Below are 6,000 nucleotides of genomic sequence, written 5' to 3'. Positions count from 1 at the left end.
TCCCCCAACAACATAGTTAATTAGCTATTTGAAACTCTATGCTTAAAAATTTACAAAAGTCTAGATTAATGAAACTATACCTTAGGGAAAACCCTTCCTAGACCAAGACTTAGCTTCCAAGTTTCCTTTGTGTTCTTGGGGTTGAAAAATGGAGAGAACACTTTGAGAGGTCTTCAAAAATCAGATGGGTGAATGAGAGAGAGTGGTGTGGTCGGTTGGGGAGGGTTGGAAGAGTTTATCACACTCTAAAATTCCTAAAAAAAACACTCAAGTGCTTTACTCCCACTTGCCCACTTGACATTATCCCAAACCTTTAAATAAATGGGATTTAAACTCAATTAGTTAATAAATGGGATTTCCAAACATCACATGGCCGGCTACCCATTGTTATATATGTGATCATTTAATTGTTTTTATAAAAGTTAATAATTATTTCCTAAGAAGAAAAGTCCAAATTGACTTTCTATACCTTTTTCACTCTTGTTAAGTTTTAAAAATAAAACTTAACACTAAATAATTAAATTAAATGTCTCTCACATTTAATTTAATTAAGCACACAATAAAATTTAACCTAAGGTCTATTCATGGAATAAAATTCCTTATTTCGGTAAAATTAGGCATTTAACACAAAATGCCCTAAAATTTCCATTTTCTTTTAGGTTTATTATTTTTTACAAAACTTTAACTTTTATGAATGTATTTTATGCCCAAGATATAATTTCCATAATTTTTCATTTTATTTTTCGAGATTTTTACCCGATCAGGGTTTTTGTGTCGGTCTAGGACCGAAAGTCTTATCTTGACTTTTAAAATCACAAAATTCATATTTTGGCCAGCAATAACTCATGGAATACTTCCAAAAAAAATATAATATTATTTAAAATAATATTCTTAACCCAGGGGAATAATCCCGACCCGAGTCGTTTAAAGTTACCCAAAAACGCAGGATGTGACAAAAGCTGGGTACGGCAAGGGGGCCGAGATCAGCATTAAGCACGCTGATTGCACGCCGCTTGGGCGAGACCCTCCTAGGGTGCTATATCCACCCGCTCAGTGATGACCACGAACCCAGGCCCTGGTAAAGTGCTTGGCACAGCGTTGGCCAATATTTGTTTAGCCCGTTGGCTGTTTTGCTGTATACTATGGAATGTTATCTTATATGTCATGTGTTGTGTTTTCTTGCTCGTAAAGTGACTGGGACGACGTTGAACTTGCTAGTTGTGGTTGATTGAGGAGATTGGGAGGTAGTTTTGGATATTGCTATCATGCTTGATGTGTGGCATCATTGGTTGCAGGCATATTGTAGTAATGGCTTGGCGAGTAATCAGACTCTGTGACAATTGGGCCGAGGATGACAACCAAGGTCAAGAACCTCCACCTGCCCCACTAAATTGGCAACCGTTATTTGCCTAGATGGAAGCTAGACTTCATCGAACAGAGGAAGGGTTTGACAGTTAAGGCAACATGCCCCTCCACAGGGCATTGGGTTACAGGTTCCACCATGCTGTGGCACCAGTTCCAGCCAAGCCTGTTATGGAAAATAGGTGGGAACCTTTGTATGAGAGGTTTAGGAAGCAGCATCCTCCGACCTTTGAAGGTGGCCTAGATCCACTGCGGGTAGAGTAGTGGATGAACGTGATTTCTTCCATCCTGGATTTCATGAGGGTGGAAGGGAATGAGAGAGTAGCCTGCGCCGGCTACATGTTGAGAGAAGATGCCCGCATCTGGTGGGATGTTGTGTCTCAGAGAAGGGATGTTGCTTTTTATGACTTGGGAATAATTTAGAAACATATTAAATGAGAAATATTACAGTGTCGCAGTCCGAGTTGTGAAGGCTGGCGATTTTACTAACTTGACTCAGAACCAGATGGCTGTCACAAAATATACCTTGAAGTTTGGCTAGTTGGTGATGTTCGCACTGGATTTGGTGCCTACAGACATGGCACGGAGATATCATTTTGTGCGGGTATTGAATGTTATGATTGCTCGTGATGTAGATAACTTTGGATCTGGATACTACCACCTATGCACAGGTAGTGGGAAAGACCCTTACAGCTGAGGGGGTCGAGGGTCAGAATTTGTAGGAGGGCACTGCTAGGAGAGATGCTCAGAGGATGGTGCCTCCCTTCACTAGAACTAGCCGGGATAGTGGCCCCAGTGAGCAGAAGAGAAAGGCCCTAGAGTCTTTTATTCCTCCTAGCTCGGATAGGAGGGCACGAGGTGCTTTCTGTGGCCGTCAAGGCGGGGGAGTCAATTGGAGGAGTTTCCCTGTGTGTCCTTGGTGCAGACGACGACATCAGGGAGAGTGGATGATCAAGGCTTGCTTTACTTATGGGGTATTAGTCATTTGAGGAAGGATTTCCCACAAGCCAGGAATGAAGAGCCAAAATAGAGCGACAGTCTCTCTGCTGCCAGAGTATTTACCTTGACATAGACTAAGGCTGAGGCTGAGGCTTGCCCCTCGGTCATGATAGGTCAGATTTCTAGTGTTGGTTGTTCTTTTACTGCATTGATTGACTTAGTGACTACTCATTCATTTGTATCTACTAGAGTGATAGATCAGCTGTGTAGACCTAGTGATTTGTATGCAAGGGTATTTCAGACATTGTTCCTAACTTGAGAACTCATAGTCTCTAAGAGATGGGTTAGAGCATTACCAAAAGAGATAGACAGTAGGGAGTTGTCTGTAGATCTGACTGAGCTAGCAGTGGATGACTTTGATGTGATCCTAGGGATGGATTGGTTATCGAAGTATGGGGCGGCGATTGGCTACAAGTGCAGGATGGTGACCTTTGAACCAGAAGGGGAGGTACCCTTTGTATTCATGGGGACAGTGAGTGGACCGCGAGTACCTATGATTTTGGCACTGAAGGCTAGAGACCTAATGCAAGAAGGTTGCATAGGATTCCTAGCAAACATTGTGGATACTTCTAGAGTTGTTCCGGTTTGACCAAATGAGACCAAACTAGTATGTGAGTTTCTTGATTTGTTTCCCGCAGACTTGCCAGGATTTCCACCACATCAAGAGATCGAGTTTGTCAGTGAATTAGCGCCAGGAGCGGAGTAGTATGTAGAGCACCTTATAAAATGGCACCGACAGAGTTGAAGGAACTGAAGATTCAGTTGCAAGAGTTACTGGATTTGGGATTCATCAGACTGAGTTTTTCGCTGTGGTGTGCTCTAGTGTTTCTCGTCAAGAAGAAGTAGACTATTAAGAACAAGTACCCACTGCCTAGGATCGATGACTTTTTGATCAACTACAGGGAAGACAGTGTTTTCTAAGATTGACCTTAGGTCAGGCTACCACCCATTAAGGATTAAAGAGGAGGACATACCAAAAACCACTTTCTGCATAAGGTATGGACACTATGAATTCCTACTTATGTCCTTTGGAATAACCAACACCCCATTAATCTTTGTGGACTTGATGAATATGGTCTTCAAGGATTATCTGGACAAGTTTGTAATTGTATTCATTAGCGACATATTGTATACTCTCAGTCAGAGATAGAGCACGAGTAGCATCTACTCCTTGTATTATAGCAGTCGAGGGAGCATAGCATATTTGGTAAGTTCAGCAAGTGTGAGTTTTGGCTACCCCAAGTAACATTTCTGGGCCACATTTTCAATAAGGAGGGGATTCTAGTTGACCCAAGTAAAATTGAGGGAGTGAGGGATTGGCCTAGACCGAATAGTGTACCACAGTTTAGTATCTTTTTTTGATTGGTAGAGTATTATCGACGGTTCATTGAGGGATTCTCTATCATACCCACAACATTGATCGAATTGATGCATAAGAAGACTAAGTATGTATGGACATATAGGTGTTAGAATAGTTTCAAGGAGTTGAAGCGACGACTGATCATCGATCCAATGTTAAGTCTGTTGTTAGGCAATGAAATGTTTGTAGTCTACTATGATGCTTACAGATAGTGCTTGCGGTGTTTACTGATGCAAGCCGAAAAGGTGATAGCCTACGCGTCGAGACAGTTGAAGGAGTATGAGCAAAGGTATCCCACACATGATCTAGAAATGGAAATGGTGGTATTTGAACTAAAGGTTGGAGACATTATTTGTACAGGGAGAATTGCAAAATGTATACCGACCATAAGAGTTTGAAATACTTCTTTACTCGGTAGGATTTGAATATGCGCCATAGGCATTGGCTGGAATTGGTAAAGGATTATGATTGTTATATTCTACACCATTCTGGGAAGCCCAATGTGGTGGCCGAAGCATTGAGTCAGAGGGGCCCAGAACAGTTATTCAGTTCGAGGCAGGTATCAAATAGGTTATTTGAAGAGATGACTAGAGCAAGAATTGAGTTGGTAGTTGGAAAACTATCCAACATCACTCTTTAGTGTACACTCCATGAAAAGATCAAGGAGGCTAAAGACTTTTCTATTTTAGAGATGGGGTTACTGAAGTACAAAGGCCGGATTTGCGTTCAAATGGATTCCAGTATCCGGCGAGAGATCTTAGATGAGTCTCATACAACTCCTTATTCTTTACATACGACTACGAAGAAGATGTACCAAGATTTGAGAACCTTGTATTGGTGGCTGAGAATGAAGAGGGATGTGGTGGATTATGTGGCCAAGTGTTTGACATGTCAGCAAGTAAAAGCTGAGCGTTAGAGGCCAGCAGGGTTACTACAGCCTCTATGGATTCCAGAATGGAAATGGGAGGATATTACCATGGACATCGTGGTTGGACTATGGGACAACATGATTCAGTGTGGGTGATTATGGATAGGTACACCAAGTCAGCCTAATTTATGCCTGTTAAGACAACCTATACTGTGGAGTACTATGCTGAATTGTATGTGAAGGAAATTGTGAGACTACATGGGGCTTGGAGGTTGATAGTATCTGACAGGGACCCCACCTTCACCTCCAAGTTTTGGGAGAGCCTGTAGAAGGCTATGGGTACATAGTTGTGGTTTAGTACCGCCTATCATCCTCAGACAGATGGACAGTCTGAGAGGACAATTCAAATACTGGAAGATATGCTACGAGCCTGCGTACATGATTTTGGGGGATCTTGGAGTTAGTATCTCCCTTTGATTGAGTTTTTGTAGAATAATAGTTATCAGGCGACTATTGGAGTTTCTCCGTATGATATGTTATATGGAAGGAAGTGTAGGTCACCCATCCATAGGGATGAGACAGATGATAAGAGGTATCTAAGTCCTGAGGTTGTTTAGAGGACCAGCGAAGCGATTGAGAAGATTAGAGCTTGAATGCTCGCCTCCCATAGTTAGCAGAAGTGTTACTCAGACTATAGACACATGAGCGTAGAGTTTTAGGTTGTGGACCATGTGTTTCTCAGAGTTTCACCCTTGAGAGCGGTGAAATTGTTTGGAGTAAGGGGTAAGTTGAGCCCTAGGTTTGTTGGCCTCTTTAAGATTCTAGAACGGGTTGGAGAGGTAGCTTACAAATTAGCAATGCCTCCAACTCTATCAGGGGTTCACATTGTGTTTCACAAATCCATGGTCCAAAAGTATGTATAAGATTTTACGCATGTGCTGAGCTATGAGAACTTGGAGCTGGATCAAGATTTATCATATAAGATAAGTCGGTTCAGATTTTAGATGGAAAGGATAAATTCTTGCGGAGCAAGACCATCGCCTTAGTGAAAGTGTTGTGAAGGAACAACAAAGTGGAAGAGGTGACTTTGGAACTTGAGATAGATATGCGGGATCAGTATCCCGAGTTATTCAGGTAATTTTGAGGACGAAATTTTTGTAAGGAGGAGATAGTTGTAGCGTCCCAAATTTTCCCATAAGGCTTTGGACCTTGATTAGTGTGCTAGGAGGGCAATAATTGATTTTATTATGCTAATATGTGAATTAAATGATTATGTGATTAGAAATGCATGTTTAGGTTAATTGAATATGCATGTGGGCCCCATCTGGTTATTAGGGGCATATTTGTCATTTTAGCCCGTTAAGGGCATAAATGTGATATATGTGTATATTGTGATTGATAACACAACTGA

Source organism: Humulus lupulus, chromosome X, assembly GCF_963169125.1.
Source record: "Humulus lupulus chromosome X, drHumLupu1.1, whole genome shotgun sequence".
NCBI classification, from domain to species: Eukaryota; Viridiplantae; Streptophyta; class Magnoliopsida; order Rosales; family Cannabaceae; genus Humulus; species Humulus lupulus.
Note: the sequence above shows the minus strand (reverse complement) of the source record.